The sequence below is a fragment of the Bos grunniens genome, chromosome 8, assembly GCF_055505025.1.
Source record: "Bos grunniens cultivar Pamir isolate PY7600 chromosome 8, Bosgru_T2T1.0, whole genome shotgun sequence".
In the NCBI taxonomy this organism is placed as follows: domain Eukaryota; kingdom Metazoa; phylum Chordata; class Mammalia; order Artiodactyla; family Bovidae; genus Bos; species Bos grunniens.
The window spans coordinates 66071287-66088485 of record NC_141172.1 but is presented as its reverse complement, the minus strand read 5'-3'; the positions used below and the strand labels follow the sequence as shown (position 1 = coordinate 66088485).

General features: G+C 49.9%; 1 protein-coding gene across 2 annotated transcripts in view; it reads left to right on the top strand.

The window, feature by feature from the left end:
- Nucleotides 1–17199, top strand: part of LZTS1 (leucine zipper tumor suppressor 1) — a 67634-nt gene continuing 50435 nt past the window's right edge. The window contains exon 1 of one of the 2 annotated variants that reach the window (XM_086414399.1): nt 1–275. The gene's annotated coding sequence lies outside the window, so the exon portion shown is untranslated. The remainder of the gene's footprint in view (nt 276–17199) is intronic. The other variant, XM_086414400.1, reaches the window with a different exon arrangement.

Sequence of the window (17199 nt, the reverse complement as noted above, 5' to 3'; positions counted from 1 at the left end):
CCCGCCCTGCCCTCCCGCCTGCCCGAGGCTCCCGGACCCGCGCTGGGGCCGGCGCTCAGGGAGCCAGCGAGCGGGCAGGCGGCCGGGCGGCGCCGGGCGGGAGGCGAGGTAGAAAGTTTCTCTGCTCGCCTCATCTAGCGAGCCGGAGCCGAGAGCAATCTCGGGACCCGCCCGGCCAGCGCGAGAAGAGAGACGGGAGCACATCGCCAAACACACTGGAAAAGAAAAGAAAAGAAAAAAACCTGAAGTCAGCCCCAGGAGCAGGGACAGATAAGGTGAGGTGGACAGGGGTCTCGCTCAGTTTCCAAGGAGGGAGCCGGGCTCCCGGGAAACTGCGCTCCCCGCGGCGTGCCAGCGCGTCAGTGGGTCTTTGTCTGTCTGTGCCGGCGTCTGTCCAGGTGTCTTTGTCTCCGCATGTAACTGTCAGGGTCTCCCCTCTGCCCGGGCTCGTGCGGCGAGTCTGGTCCCCGCCTGGAAGAAAGGAGGGTGCGCCCGTCCTTCCGGCTTTGTCTCCTACAGACCGGGTTTATCTACTCCCCGTCCCGAGTCTGATCTACGAGGGCAGAGTTGTTGGGTGACACTGAAGTCCAGAAATGAGGAAGCGGGAGATGTTCAGGCAGGGTCTGACAGCCGCGGCCGGGCCACTGAACTTTGCTGTCTGGAACTTTAGAGACGGGCTGTGTGTGTCTGCACTGGTGGCGGGGACACGGGTGCAGCTGGAGGTTTAGAATGTTCCACTGAAGGAATAGGTCACAGGGGCTGAGATCGATAGAGAAGGTGGGTGATGAACCTGGGTATTTAAGTGGCCCCCTGCCTGCTTGGGGCTACCCAGGTGGCGCTGGTGGTAAAGAACCTCCCTGCCAATGCAGGTTAGAGGTAAGAGACACCGGTTCGGTCCCTGGCTTAGGAAGATCCCCTGGAGGAAGGCATGGCAACCCACTCCAGTATCCTTGCCTGGAGAATCCTATGGACAGAGGAGCCTGGAGGACTACAGTCCACAAGGTCTCACAGAGTCGGACACGAGTGAAGCAAATTAGCACTGCCTGGACTCATTCAGCCAAAGCAACACACACACAGTCTCCCACCTACACACATATCACATTCATTTCTTTCCCTCACCCACCACAGGCAGCCAGCCCCTCACTCTCTCCCCACTCCCCTACACACACACACTCACCCTTCCACACGCTTAACTCCAGCCTTTAGAGCACAGAACTCAGCAGCAACAGACACCAACCACTACAGGCTTTCCGGTTGCTGCTCCAAGTGGAAAGGACTAAACTGGGAGGACCTGAGCGGTCTGCTTGCTCACGATTGTGTCGTGCCTAGGAAAGTGCTCCTGATTCGTTGATTTCGGGGCCTTAATTTCCCAGGAATGAGCAGTACTTAGGGCGCTGAGCATCTAAAGTGTCTGGGTCCTTGCTCTGGCCTTCCAGCCACATCCTCTCGCTGCCATCAGCTGCTCTGTTCTGGTCTTGGGTACTGGCAAACTAGTAAGGAGTTACCTCGTCCTGGAAAGCCCTTGGCAGGAGCTGTGCCAGGTAAGGATCTCCTGAAGCCACATGGTGGGAGCTGAAATGCCCTGCTTGAGAGATAAGCTGTCTGCTTGGCACTTCTTCCTGCGTCCTGAAAAAGAGCCTGTGTGTAGGGGCAAGGGAGTGTTTGTAACCTGAGCTTCCTCTGAGTTAAAAAAAAAATTTTCCCTGGGCATGTTGGGGGAAATATAGGTGCTGAAAGTCTGTGGGTATATGTACGCACGTGAAGATGTGTAGCAGAGACAGTGATTACAGGCAGGAAGGGTGTTTATGTTCAGGGATGGAGGAGAGAGGAATCTATGGTTGAAGTCTGTGGACAGAGGCATACACGCTAATCAGGTGTGGCGTTTACACCTTGTATTTATCCAGAGCCTTTCTTCTTGAGGTGTTTTCTGTGCATCATAGACGTTATCTCATTTGTTATCTCCCTTACCCTTGAGACATAACTACCAGGTGAGCATGGAGCATCGCTGACTCTCTGTGTTCTGACAGTGAAAAAAGTGAGGCCACAGAGCGGCAGGACTTTCCTGAGGTCCACAGTTCATGGGAGCAAAGTCAGGCATAACAAATAGGAGTCCAAGCAGAAGGGATCAGGGCTGGGTGGATGTGAGCCGGGGACACTCATCTGTTGGTGATGAGAAGAAACTCAGGTTGGAAAAGAAGGGTGTCTCTTTGAAGGTTCCAGCATGTGAGCAAGAGGGAGGATGGGACATTTGAGATGGTGGGGTTTTTGAATGTTGATGGCAGCCTCTGTGCTTCACAAGGTAGAACCTGTTTTAATAGTTCAGCTTCTGCTCCTGTCTGTCTATAGGAAGAGCCCCTTGTCTGCCCATGCGTCCCTGTGGATATGTGTCAGGATAGTTGCCGTTGAAGGGGGGCGGCTGGGTAGTGTGGCTTGGGGAGAGCCAGTGCATTGGGACCATGTGAGGGGAAAATTTGCTGAGCTATTTCGAGAAACCATGCATCTGCCTATATGGCCACAGAGATAGATGGGCTCTAGCTATGGAAAAATGGCTTTCTGATCCCCAAAACATAGATATACTCCTTTGCACTTTTTCAACATTCATTTTAAAAATATTCATTCGGTGTCTACAAAAGGCAAGGCCCTGGGCCTAAAAGTGAGTCTACAAGGATGAATAAACCTGTGATGGCAAGCCAGTGGTTACACAGCTTACAGACTAGTGTAGTGGGAAATATTTAGCAACATTTAATACCCTTCACTAAGTACCCTGTGTGCCCAGTACTTTTGGCTCATTATCTCCTTTAATTCTCAGCACAGCCCCACAGGGTATGTATGATTATTAGAGGAGGAGACGTCAATCCCATTGCTAGGATAGGAAATGGAGAAGCAAGGGTCTCAGCTCAGCTTAGCGCTGACCCTGGCTCTTTGCACATTCTTCTGTTACTTTTGAACATGTTTCTTCTGTGCAAAATATTCTTGCCCTCTTCCTCTACCTCCACCCAATTAGCCCCCGTTTGTACTTCAGGTTTTAACCATACAGGAGCAACTCCTCCAACAATTTGTCCCTTCTCTCTTTAAGTCTGGGTCACCTGCCTTCCCGTCATTCCTTGCTCTCCTGACATTTACCCACAGGCTCCTGAAGAGCCTCCAAAGTTCCTACAGGCAGAGATTATGTCATCAATTCCCAGTTCAGAGTAGTGTTTGGCTTCTAGGAGGAAGTCCTTAGGAAATGCGTGTTTAATAAAATAACTGGACAGAAAAGAGGTATCAGAGACTTGGTGGGAGCACTTTTCCCAGCATCAGGTTTCTGCTGAAGGACACTTGACTGGCATGACCTCTGATTTTCCTGTCTGTATTACTGGGCCAGCTGTTTCAGGGCTTCTGCCTAACTGGAGCTCCTCCATCCTGATTCCTGCCTCCAGTAGTTTGGGAGCCTAAAGAAAACCCAGCCTCCATCCACCCTGCCAGCCTACGCACTATATCTCCAGGTCCTTCGACCGAGAAGTATAATTATACAAGTAGGAGGTGATAGGTGTGATCTAGATTTGAGGTTTCAAAATCCTGCAGTTGGAACCCCCAGGGGGCAGTGGTTCCAGGGCAGTGATGAGGTGTTTCTGGGGTCTGGCCAACAAACCTGGGAAATCTTTCCAACTGCCTGGGACATCTTAAGACGATTTACATGGTGGGTCACTGATCTGGCTTTTGAATAGATTTTTGTGCTGCTGCAGTTTAAAAAACACTGTTCTGGAATGGACACTCTCACAGTTCTGCTGGGAGTATGAGTTGCTCCCATGCTTGGGGAGGTCATCAGGCTGTGATTTGCCCAAGGTCACACGGTTCAGAGTCCGGTGACTCCTTTCCCATGCTCTTTGCACCACCCCGTTATTCCTCATGTCAGTATTTCACATGCTTTCTCAGGGATCCTTGATGATTTTCATTTTCCTTTCAAAGATCATCACCCAAGTTTGAAAATCTCATGTGTCGCGTTCTTTCATTCTTTTGCTCAGTCGTGTCTGCCTATTTTATGACCCCATGGATTATAACCCACCAGGCTCCTCTGTCCATGGAATTTTCCAGGCAAGAATACTATAATAGATTGCCATTTTCTTTTCCAGGGGATCTTCCCAACTCAGGAATCAAACTCGCATCTCCTGTATTACCAGGCAGATTGTTTACCACTGTGCCAACAGGGAAGCCCAGTTTATCCCTCATCTCCCTGGCACCTTATATGGAGGTGCATGCGTCCTAAGTTGCTTCATTATTAAAAGTCTTATCCATGCAAGGTGCCAAGGTGATGGGGGATAAACAAAATGACTAAATAATGGTCTTGCTAAATAAAACTTGTGATGAGGATTGAGGAGGAGCCAGCCCCCATGAGTCAGTGACAAGTACGTTGAAAACTAGATCGGGACAACTTTGAATATGGCAGCTGTTCCCCAGGAGGGAGGTAAGCTAGAAGACTCTAGGGTGGAGGTGGCTGTGAATGAGACCTTGAAGTTGAACCTAAGGAAGGAATTTATACCTTTCCTATAGAGAGGAAGCATAGCAGCAACAAGGTCATAGCTCCCAGATGCAAGTTCACAGTCCAGGAGATGAGTCTCTCTCTCCAAGGGGAGCCCCTGGAGGGAGCCTGTTACCTCCTTTAAACTGGCTTGACCAGCCATGCAGACCAGACAAAACTGGGCAATGCCGGGTGGGAGGTAACTCTGCTCTTTACAACTGCCTCCAGCAGAGTGAGTGCTTAGCCACGGATGGGCTCTTCCAGGGGTCCGGAAAAGTCGGCCTGCTGACTGTCATCCAGAGTCAGGTGGGGTGAGTTGGGCTTCTAGCTGCTGCTGCTTTGCATAGTTGCCTGTGTACCTGCAATCTTCATCCTACTTCTCTTTCTTACTTCCTGCCAGATGATAGGCTCCCACCAGACAGCCTGACCATCCCTGGGTTTCCTATTGTAATGATTTTAATAGCACTTTTTAACTTCAAAAGGATTATTATTATTATTTACAACTCTGAGATTTCTTCTGCAATTTGACAGATGAGAAAATTAGATGAGAAGTAAAGGAGTTTTACCCAAGACTTTAAGTGGAATGCTCAGGGTTGAACTGGGCTATCTTGACTCCCAATCTGAGCAGTAACCACGCAGCCGAATTAAGTAAATAGATTTAGGTTCAGTGAATTGTTGTCAAGTGTTTAACGTACGGAAAGAATAAAGATTTTTAAAATTATAAGAACTTGTTTACTTCCATATTTATTATAATTCAAGCTTGATGAAAGTCTTAGACTTTTCTCCCCTTTTTCTGTTCGCCCCCTTCTTATCCCCAAGCACTCGTTATGCATATAGCTTAAGCTCAATAAACAAGAAATAAGTATCTGGCATAATGGCATCTCCACTTGAGATGCACTTTAAGGAATGAAATGTATTTTATGTCGGTTCTTTCTCTTTATAGCTAGTCAACTCATAAGGTTTAGTCCATGCCGTGTTGAAATTATGCAGATTTTGTCTTCACAGAGTCTGAATTAATGACGTTTCATTGGAATACCGAGTTTTCATCTATAATCTAATTCAGTGTTCCCACCTTATCCATATGCAACAAAGTCCTAAACTAAAATGGGATTAGCGGTCTCTTCGTTGGTAGTGTGAGCAGCGTGTGGAAACCAGACTTCAGGGGTGGTCACATACGGAGGCTGCCTCCCAGATGACAGAATTGGATGGAGGGTTGGTGGCAAGAGAGTGCAGTGGGGCTCCAAGTAGGGGAGGCAAGGGAGTCGGGGGTGGGGGGGGGCGGGGCGGGGAATGGGGAGAGGGTGAAAGAGACAGAGGAGAGAGTGAGTGTGTGTGTTTATGTGCGGGTGCATACGTACCCTAACAGCTAAAACTAATTGTCCTAATCAGTCCAGCAGAGAGGTGATTTTTCTTCATAAGTGACAGGCCAAATTGGTGTCTGAACAGATGTGATGTGGGTTTCGTCCAGCGTCTGGAACAAAGGCAGGAAAGAGCCGCCCTCCCCAGATCACCCACAGATTTGCTTCCATGTCAGCTAATCACTGTGGAAGAAGAGAACTGCCTTTAAGATGACTGTGGGCAGACATGTGCACACATGCACGCGCGCGCGCGCACACGCATACACACACACACACACATCCCATGCATTCTCATCATCTCTTCATCTCAGGTAAGCTCTCCTCTGATACCCACCACACTTGCAGTCATATCCCATAATACCAGTCCTCAAGACTCCCAGCTGGCCTGCCCTGCAAGCCCCACACCAGTGTCCACCTGGGTTGGCCTCTCTCTGGGCCATGGTCCACAGCATGCTGGGGGCAGCCCCCTCCCCCAAAACCACAGGACCTCTGTTTCTTCCATGCCCAGAGCAGTCTTTCCAGTTCCCATCAGCCCCTCAGGGCTGTAGATCCTCTGAGGCCCCAGCATCCATTAGAAGAAGGACCTAACTAGTGAAACTGCCAGCCCCAGGGGTGTACAGGAACGTGGACCCCTCAAAGACGTCCAAAATAGAGCTGAGATTGGGGGTGGGCATGACTCTGAAAATGAATTGGCATTTCAGGACAAGTCCTGCCCCTCACATGACCTAACCTCCCTGCACAGGCTGCCAGGCAGCTGAGGCAGTCCCTGCCCTAGGCACCTGGGCAGGGCTGTGCACCTGGCTCACTGGTCTGTTGGCTTTGGGGGCATCTTCACTCTCCTTGCTGTTTGCAAAGCTATTTGCTGCTAAATCACCCTCCTCCTGGCACCCCGGACTGCTAAATTGGTCTCAACTTGCTGTACTTCCACCCACCACCTTAGTCATTATTCGCTGGCAGCATTCAGAGAGTGGGTGGAAAGCAGCCGAACATTATATTCCTGCTGAAGAGAGAGAATTGAGCATAGGCATGCAAGGAAAGGGGAGAGGGAAGGAGGTAAGAGAAAGCAAGGGAGGCAGGAGAACAAAGCTCAGGCTTGCCAGCACCTGTCCCTGTGACCCCAGCCACCCTGGGTGGTGGGGCAATGGGCCATAGGTGAGTGGGTGCTGGACTATTAGGAGACCCAGGCCTTCCAGGGTGAGAGGGGTATGCTCACTATTGGGGCTGCCCTGCCCAGTCTGGTCCTTTATTTCTCCCTTGAACATCTGTTCCCATGAATTAAAATGTAACTTATATATCCTTCCTCCCTGCCTAGTTGATAAACTTTTAAAATTTTATTTTTAGCAATATTGCAAGGGTGGGATCTTAGTTCCCCACCCAGGGATTGAACCCAGACCCTCAGCAGTGAAAGCCTGGAGTCCTAACCACTGAACTGCCCAGGAATTCTCGGAGATAAACTTCTTGAAAAGGAAAGTGTGTCATGCCCCCTGTGCCTAGCACCAGGCCCTGGACATACTCAGGGCTGAGCCCCACATAGTCGAGATTGAGGGTAGTGAGGGCTATGGTGGTCCTTCCTAGCCAGCCATTTCAGGTCTCCCTCCCTGGTGGCTCAGACAGTAAAGAATCCACCTGCAATTCAGGAGATCCAGATTTGATCCCTAGGTGGAGAAGATCCCCTGGAGAAGGGAATGACTACCGACTCAGGTATTCTTACCTGAAGAATTCCATGGACAGAGGAGTATGGGGGGCTACTGAGAGACTAACACTTCCTTACCTGCTGCCCTAGGACCATAGGGTCTGGGATCTCAGGCACATGAGAAGAGGAGGAATCCCAAGGGAGCTTTCAGGGCTTGGTCTCCTATCTGGGTGAGGAAGTTTCAGGGAGGGAAAGGGTTAATACCACAAAAGAACAGAACAGCGAAGGAAGCAGAAACCTGGAGGCCCTCTGTCCTGGCATGGAAGGCCCCGTGATCTCCAGCCAGGGGTCAAGACTGTTATGGAGAGAGGTCACCCAGTGCCTGGGCAGTGCACTGGAGCTGGTGGGAGGTGGACAGCAGAGTCAGTTCTCGTCAAACAGCAGAGACAGCATCAGGCAGAACAGAGTGACCTTGACAGGAGGCTCTCTGAGTCACTGATAACATTTTTTTGGTCTCTTGGGAGAGGTTGGAAGAACTCAGTGCCAACCCCAGCTGGCTTAAAACCTGGTGGGCCCATGACCTGGCCTCCTTTCCCTCCCACCCTTTTCTCAAGAAAGATAATGGGAAAACCCTGTGAACAGAAGCCTCTGCACAGCTAGGGAGGTAGGGACACCAGGGAACCATGCTGAGAATATCAAAGGGCATAAGTCTGGGTGAAGGAGCCCTGAACCTGCCCTTGACCTTCCACCAATCGCTCAGAGACAGCGCCTGGAGGATGCCTGGGCCACATCTGCCTCAGCACCTTAGCAGTCAAGAGGTCAGGGCAGCACAGGTTCAGAAGGACAGTTAGGCAACCAGGGCACCTCTTGACCCATGGTAACCTTCAGCTAATTCAGCCTCAGCTCCTGTCTGCTCCCCCGCCTGCCCAGCATCTCAGCAGCAAGCCTGCCTGCCCTGGAGGAGGGAGGGAGGGATTAGACTGTGTTCATATCTCAGGGAGACAACCTCCCCCTCCTTGCTGATCAAATTCCCCCAGCCCCTACGCCTTGTCGGCGCCGGCAGGCAAACCGCACTGCAGGCAGGTGGGGAAAACAAGAGCCAGTGGGCAGAGTCCCCAGCCCTCCACCTGCACAGAGAAGGGAGGACCCCAGCCTAGGGACCCAGGAAGGCACCCCAGCTGCCAGCGCCCCTCCCCTCAGAGGGCCTGCAGCTGCCCTGCTCAAAGGCTCCGGGCCAGCTGCAGTCAGGCAAGGACAGGGTGCTTGGCTTTTCCCGAGCCGATGTCTCATCTACAAGGATAACCAGGAGTGCAGGGCTGTCAGTGTCCCCAGGCCTCCTAGCCTTGCCTCAGCCATCTGCTGACTTAGAACCTTCTCTAGATGATAGACTCACTTCTATGGTAGAGCTGTCACAGGACCATCAAGGCCAGCGTTCCAAGATTTATTAGGAAATTAAAGAGCCTTCTTTGAAGAAGTGCAACCTACTCTGCATAAAACACAAAGTCTCTGGGTGGAAAGGACCCTTAAATATCTTTTTTTTTTGACCACACCACAGGGCTTACAGGGATCTTAGTTCCCTGACCAGGGATCAAACCTGTGCCCTTGGCAGTGAAAGCACAGAGTTCTAACCAATGGACCGCTAGGGAATCTCCTTAAATCCCAATCTATCTGCAACAAAACCTTCCTCAAGTCTTTTTTCTGCTTACCCCTAAGAGCTGCTGTATCAGAATCCAGGAACACAATTCATTCTCTTTTAGTTTCATTCTTTTAAAGTCACAGAATGCTAGGTTCGTGTCAAATACTCTGCTGAATCCTGGAGCATCCTGTATTGGGACAGGAGACAGACACATTTTACAAAACCACAGTACAAAGCCCAGCTGGTCTAAAATCATCTTGGAAGATTTGAGAAGGACCCTGTGGGTTGGGTGTGATTCAAAGAGATGGGGGAGTGGGTGGCACAGATAGGGACCCGAAATGGCAGGGAGACAAAAGCAAGTTGAGTTAGATCAAGAATGGTCTTGTGTGCCTGGCTCAGAGTTCGGCAGGCAGCGTGGAGCCACTGAAGTCCTAGGGAGAAGAGTGACATTGAACAGACCTTGGTTTTGAGAAGTTCATCTAGCAACGGAGTGTAGGATGGATTTGAGGTAGAGAGGCTTCTTTCTAGAAATAACATTTATTAGAATGCTTTTCTAGTCTCCTCCCATGTCCCAGTTGATGGAACACATTCCCAGAGATCCCACGCAGTCTGGAAACATAGTGTGGCCGAGGCTTCAAGGAAAGAGGAGTTCCTAGTCCAGGTTCAAAGGTCAGAGGTCAGTGTGCAGGGTCTAGGCCTTATTTATGACAAAAGATACAGGCAACACCTCATAGCTTTGGACCTGGAAGAAATCAAGGAGGATGAGGGAGTGGGTGGGGGAGGGGGAGGGATCTTTTGGCTGTGATGGGTCTTCATTGCTACATGAGGGCTTTCTCTCGTTGCACGAGTAGGGACTGCTCTTCTTTGCAGTGTGCGAACTTCTCATTGCAGTGGCTTCTCTTCTTTCAGTGCACAGGCTCTGTGCATAGGCTTCAGTAGTTGCGACCCTTAGGCTTGGTTGCTCCGCAGTATGTGGTATCTTCCCAGACCAGGAATCGAACCGGTGTCCCTTGCATTGCAAGATGAATTCTTAACCATAGGACCACCAGGGAAGCCCAGGGCTTTTTGTTGTTGTTGTTTTTTAATGGATGGAGACAGAGACTTAGGCAGGAAAGGGACTTACTTGCTCAGGGTCCCACAGCTAGTTTGTGTAGAACCAGGACTGGTGCTCCCACTTCAGACTCCTTTCATTCACCCACTGCTAATTGCAGACAAGGACTGGGGGCTAGTAGGATGCATCAGGTCCTCCAACCTGGGGCCTCAGGAAGGTTTGCCCAAGGGCATGTCTGAGAGCTTGTCAGTGGTGGGATGCTCTCAGTCTTTGAGGCTTTCTCCTTGTATGCCAGAGACAGCTGATACCCACAGTCTCCATTTTTCTCTCTTGTCTTGTTTCTCTGAGTGCTTCAGATGCTTTATTTCCTTCTCTTCCTCTGATGGTTCCTTTGTCTTAAGAGTTCTGAGGGGCTCCTGGCTAACATGAGAGTAAGGTTTACGTGGCCATTGGCTGTAGTTACCAGTTGCCGTCTTTCAAAAATGAGAAATGAGGTCTCTGCCTCTGTCTCACATGTGCTCAGTTTAAATGAGAAGATTTGTTGTTGCTATTCAGTTGCTAAGTCGTGTCTGACTCTGCAACCCATGGACTGCAGCACGCCAGGCTCCTCTGTCCTTTACTATCTCCCAGAGTTTCCTCAGATTCATGTGCATTGAGTTGGTGATGCCATCCAACCATCTCATTCTCTGTTGCCTCCTTCTCCTTTTGCCTTCAGTCTTTCCCAACATCAGGGTCTTTTCCAATGAGTCAGCTCTTCGAATTAGGTGTCCAAAGGATTGGAGCTCAGTTTCAGCTTGGGACATTTAAATGGGAAGATTGCAGGTGCCACCAGTCACTGTAGCCACCCAGCATGTTTGATGCCACATCAGGAGAGACTCCTGGACAGGAGGCAGGTGTGCATTCCAGGGCCTGGAGAGGCCGGTCTCATCAATCAGGGACCTCCTTCAGTTTCAGAAGGACAGGATGCCAGGGGTCCCCTGCCCTTATCTCTGAAGCTCTTGGAACACCATTCCTCATCTTCCTCTGGAAGGTTCCTCAAACAAGATATCTACCCAAGAGCTAGCTACCTCTTACCTGCTAAAACCTGGCTAGCCAAGGGAGGGGCAAGGCTGTGGCAGTGTCCTGTGACGTCTCCAGTGAGGTGTCACCTGGACACAGATTCTTTCTCCCAAAACACTCCAGCCTATGCCACCTGCTCTTAGGCTCCCAAAGCAGTTCTTTCTCACCTGGATGGCAACCTTCAGCTCTAGTAGAGAGAGTAGGTAAATCCTAATAGAGGTAAAGCATAGATTTTTTTCATGCTTGCCAGTACTATGGATGAGTCTGGGAGGGGACAGCAGAAAGAATGTATATTTGGGAATCAGACCAGCGTTCACATCTCACCTCTGCTACATAAGAGTTGTGTGTGATACTGGGCAAGTCACTTAGCCTCTCTGAGCCTCAGTTGTCTCATCTGTAAGATTTTTTGTGTCCCACATAGAATTTTTATGAAAATTACAAGAGTGAGTATAAGTCAAAGCATGTGAAACATAGTAGGAGCTCAATTTATGTCAGTCTCATCCCCTTTCCATCAGCTCCAAGGGCAGAAACCCAGCAGGAGGCTGAGTTGTCCATGCAGAAGGGTCATGAACCGTTGGCCCAGGTACATGGCCAAGGGGTCAGGCAATGATGCCTGTGACAGCTTCCCTCTTGTCTGCTCACTCTGGTGCAAGGGGGTAATTGTAACTGAAAACAGATGGGAGGGAATCCCTACCACCTCTGTCACTCTGGATCTCCACCGCCATTGTCAAATTGACTACATTAAAATTGACTTATAAAATTATGTAGAACAGATGAACAGGACATCTTTGACTGCTCCGACATCAAGGCTCAGCACTGAAAGTAAATCTCTTGCTCACATTGTGCTAAATCGCTTTAATAGTGTCTGGCTCTTTGAGACCCCGTGGACTATAGCCCTCAGGCACCTCTGTCCATGGAATTTCCCAAGCAAGAATACTGGAGTGAGTTGCCATGCCCTTCTCCAGGGGATCTTCCCCACCCAGGGATCAAACCCGGTTCTTCTGCATTGCAAGCAGATTCTTCTCCTTGTGAGCCACCAGGTAAGCCCTGATGCTCACATTGGCGTGTACCAAATGTGTGTGCAGAGGAGGATGAGCGGCGAGGGGGGTACTCAGAAACCTTGGGATTTTCTGCTGCCTCAGGAAGACCCCACAAAGCCATCTTGTGCACGTGTGTGGGGCAGAGTTTAGGAGAGGAAGATTTCTCCCCAGGGTGAATGGCTGGAGAGAAGCAGTTTAGGTTGCATCCCTTTCTTTCTCCTGCCTCTGGCTTCAAAGGCAATGTTTTTACGATCTGGATGTTTTCTGGATTAGATAGCATGTATGGTCAGGAAAGGGGGAAGAAAGAAAAACAAATAAAATGAAACTTCTGTCTCTGCACTCTGTCCGTGGGAGATGCACAGCTGCAAGACGGTCCAGGTCTGGCAGAGACTCCCATAAGAGGATGCAAAAGGCTGAGGGGTTTGAATTCCACATTGGAGAATCTGAGGGACATTTATTGAAATGGCAACCCACTCCAGTGTTCTTGCCTGGAGAATCCCGGGGACGGCAGAACCTGGTGGGCTGCTGTCTCTGGGGTCCCACAGAGTCGGACACGACTGAAGTGACTTAGCAGCAGCAGCAGCAGCAGTGGCACTTAGGTCTTCCCAGGTGGCTCAGAGGTAAAGAAACTGCCTGCCAGTGCAGGAAATGCAGTTTCAATCCCTGGGTCGGGAAGATCCCCTGGAGAAGGGCATGGCAACCCACTTCAATATTTTTACCTGGAGAATTCATGGATAGAGAAGCCTGGTGGGCTACAGTCCATGCAGTTGCAAAGAGTCGGACATGACTAAAGTGACTGAACATGCACGCACACAAATGGCACTTAAGATGGGAGCAGGCAGTCTGGGGGGACCCAGGAAAAATGGCTCCTTTTTGGGACAGAGTCAGTTTCAGGATCCCATACCTGAGTCCTCTCTAGTGAAACAAGCAAACTGGTGTTTCATGCTCCTTCCAGGAGAGCTCAATATTGCCTTCTTTATCCTCCTCCTCTGTGGTTGTGTGTATGTGTTTGTGTGTAAATATTCATTTTTTTAGCTGCATTAGGTCTTAGTTTTGTCATGAAGATTTTTCTGTGTCCTGTGGATCTTTCCTTGTAGTGCCTGGGCTCTCTAGTTATGGTGCAGGCTTAGTAGCTCTGAGGCTTGTAGGATCTTAGTTCCCCAACCAGGGATCAAACCCTGGTCCCCTGCATTGAAAGGCAGATTCTTAACCACTGGACCACCAGGAAAGTCCCTGTGTGTGTGTTTAGTGAAGAAAGCTTTCCCGTGGTAATGGCATGACCCAGAAAATTGAGGTGACTTCCTGTACCTGATCTGACATTAGGTCTTATCTTCAGAGTCCAGCAATTTCTCCATTCTAGCATGTTGGGATCTGTTGAGGACAGAGCACCTGGTTTTTAGGAGCTTTTGGGAGAGGGGATGCTAACTCAGCTGAGGGGCCAGCAAGTGCTAAGACTTAGAGAACGTGAAGAGACCTCAGTGAGCTGCCTAGAACAAAGGAAACCATGGGACTTGCCTCCAGGCTATCTCTGTCTCCTCCTTTAAATTAAGGGATGGTGGGAACCTCCCTTGAACCTTGGAGACATAGTTCAAAGGACTGCCCTCTGCACCATCCCAGCCGGCAGCTATTAAACTCCCACTTGACCTTGCTTCTTGGATTCAGAAGCTGAGATGTAGAGCTTGTGAAAGCCACATGAGGCAACCCAAAATTAGGTCTTGTCTCATTGGCATGATGTGATTTTAGGGAAGTCTGCCAAGAGTTGGATATAGTGGTATATGTTAAGATTCTCCACCCAGCAGGGCCGCAGGGAAATGTGTCCTAAGACAGGAAGTTAAGATGAAGAGATGACAACACTAGCCCAGAACCCTTCTTCCCTCACTTTCTTCCCTGCCATCCTTTCCACCAGCAACAAGGACCGTGCTCTATTGCCTGGCCCAGGAATGGCTGAATGATAGGGACAAGGAGGCCATGGCGGTTTCTGGGAGCAACAGCACTGTCTCCCTGCCTTGCACAGGCCTGTCCAGGCTGCTCAGCGTTTTTGAGGCCACAGGAGCAAAGGGACTCCAGTGATCAGCCGCTTCTGAGGACCAGAAAGGCCTTTTAAGATCTCAGTCTTTGCGACAAATATGTTGCCACCATGAGGGAGAGTCTGGTTTCTAAGAGTGGTAACTGTAAAGGTTTCTTTGGCCAGAAAATCTCATCTCAGGGTGTTCAGCATGTACCAGATCCCTTGGGAAACTGAGCATTGCTGCTGGGTGCATACCAGCCTTGGCACTGCTCCATGTCACTCTCCGTGCCCTCAGCTGCTAAGTGGGGGTGGTACCCTGGATTCCTCAGCTCTGTCCTCCCCTCTCCCCTCCCTGGACTCAGGTGAAAAGGAAACCCACAAGGGTTCTTGTTAGCAAGGAGATCAAACCAGTCAATCCTAAAGGAAATCAACCCTGAATATTTATTGGAAGGACTGATGCTGAAACTGAAGCTCCAATACTTTGGCCACCTGATGCCAAGAGCCAACTCATTAGAAAAGACCCTGATGCTGGGAAACATTGAGGGCAAAAGGAGAAGGGGAGATAAAGGATGAGATAGTTGGATGGTATCACTGACTCAATGGACATGAGTTTGAGCAAGCTGCAGGAGGTGGTGAAGGACAGGGAAGCCTGCTGTGCTGCAGTCCATGGGGTTGCAAAGAGTCAGACACAACTTCGTGCTAAACAACAAGGAGGTGGTGATGAAAACAACCTGAGCTGAACATGGAGGCAAAAGATAAGGGGGGGCCCAAAGGAACATCAAAGCCAGAGACCCCAGAAATGCCTCCAGGGGAGGCAGAGAAGTCTCATCTCATCCATCCCTGGGCCTGAGCAGGTGTTCCTGGCTGGGACTCAGGGGGCTTACAGGGGGCACAAGGAGGTGGCTCCAGCTGCACCCTAACCTCTGACCTTCTGTATCACCCTAACAAGATGCTGGACATACTGAACCATGTTTTGACTCTCCTCCTCTCCTTGAATATGCTGAGTTCTTCCTGCCTGGCAGACTCTAAGTCCCCAGGGATATTTACCCCCCAGGGAGTTTACTATCTATTGGTCAGATCCGTGATTTCTAAGCACTTTAAGAACAATATTGACTAACAATGGATACTGATTACTCCCCTTAAAAAAAAAAAAAAAACTAATGGCTCAGAGGTAAAGTATCTGCCTGCAATGCAGAAGACACAGGATTTGTGGGTTGGATTGCTAGGTCAGGAATATCCCCTGGAGGAGGAAATGGCAACTCACTCCAGTACTCTTACTAAAGAATCCCATGGACAAAGGAGTCTGGTGGGCCACAGTCTACAGGGTTGCAAAGAGTCAGACACAACTGAACACAGCACACACAGTCTCCAAAGGTCCAAAATGGAAGTGTCTCCAGTTCCTTAGATAATGAAGGAAAAGAAATAGAGCCCAGGGAAAGTTGGAGAAAAATATATCAAGAGTTTGAGCCTAGGGTTAGACCCCCCAAAGTATCTTGATTTACCAAATCCTGAATGTTGAATAAACAAAAACAAAAACTAGCTGCCATTTACTAAGCTTTTAATTATATCCTGACTAATTTGCAAATAAAACATCACAAGAGAGAGAAAGAGACATATTACGTTAATTAGGTTTATCTGGTACTTTATATTACCTGGAAAAAGTCTTAGGTTATATTGTATGGATGAACATTATTAATGTAAGTATTTTAGAAATTACATGAAATTTAAGAACATATGATATGTCCTGGTATAATGTTACTGTAATTCTTATTATCCTATAATGTTGTGTGACACAGAAGTAACTAAATTTTCTTGTCAATTGCATTGTAACAAACTCTCATTTGATCTTTAAAAAAAAAAGTCATTCAGTACATACAGAAACCTTATGGAGTAGATACTAAGGTCAGCCCCAGTTTACAAGCAAGGAAGAAGCTTAGAGCAAGGTCCCAAGACTAGGGATGAAAGGGGTTAAAGGAGAGTATAGACCAACCCGGGGTACAGGGGTTGGTGAAAGAGCAAACATAGTTAAGGTGAGGTCTAGAGGAGCCTGCAAGCCTGGGTGGGAGCTGGCTTCCCTGACTGGCGGTGAGGTCTGCCCTGAGCCAGGCCCTGCATGCCTGACCGTGACGCCGTTGGAGGTAAAGAACTAGTGCTCTGTTGGCCTCAGCCAGGTTTAAAGTCAGGCATGGCCACTTGCTAGGTTTCAAACCCAAGGCCTCATTTTCTGTCTCTGTCAGATGGGGATAATAATGGTGCCCTTTCAGGGCACCTTGGGGTGCAGCTTGCAGCCCATCGTGTATGTATAGTGCTTAGCCCAAGACCTGAGGAGACAGCAGTGGGAGCTTGGGAGGAAACCAGTCCTCCTGCTGGACATCCTCAGACTCTGCATGTCAGCTGAGCGCTCTCCTCTGGCCAGAGGAAATGGAAGGAGAAGCCGGCTGTCCCCCACCCCCAGCCTTTCCTGGCAGCGACTCCCTTTCTAAGCTGTGGGAGGCTGGTGATCAGCCTGTTCAGAGGAGGCTCCTGACTATATCCAGGTCCTGATTCTTCAGCGAGGCAGAAACTCAAACACCCCCAAACTGTGCAGGGGAGGGAGGGAGCTGGAGGGAAGGAATCCCTGCTCTGGTAATCTGCCATCACAGACAGCAGCTTCACTCCCTCTTCTCTCTGGGCAGAAGAGAAAAGCTGACTTGGAGGTGGAAGAGGCAGGGCCACGCGCTGGAGGCCCAGAGAGGGGAGCTGAGCAGGTCAGTCCAGCCCCTCCCCTCACCCTGAGGACCTCGCCAGGAGCAGCTGAGTGGAAAAGACCCTATCCTGCCTGGTGGTGGGAGGTGCAGGTGGCCTGAGGGAGAGGCAGGCAGCCAGGACAGCATTCTTCCTCCCCCTTCTCCCCCACCACTCCAACTGTGGAGCTCT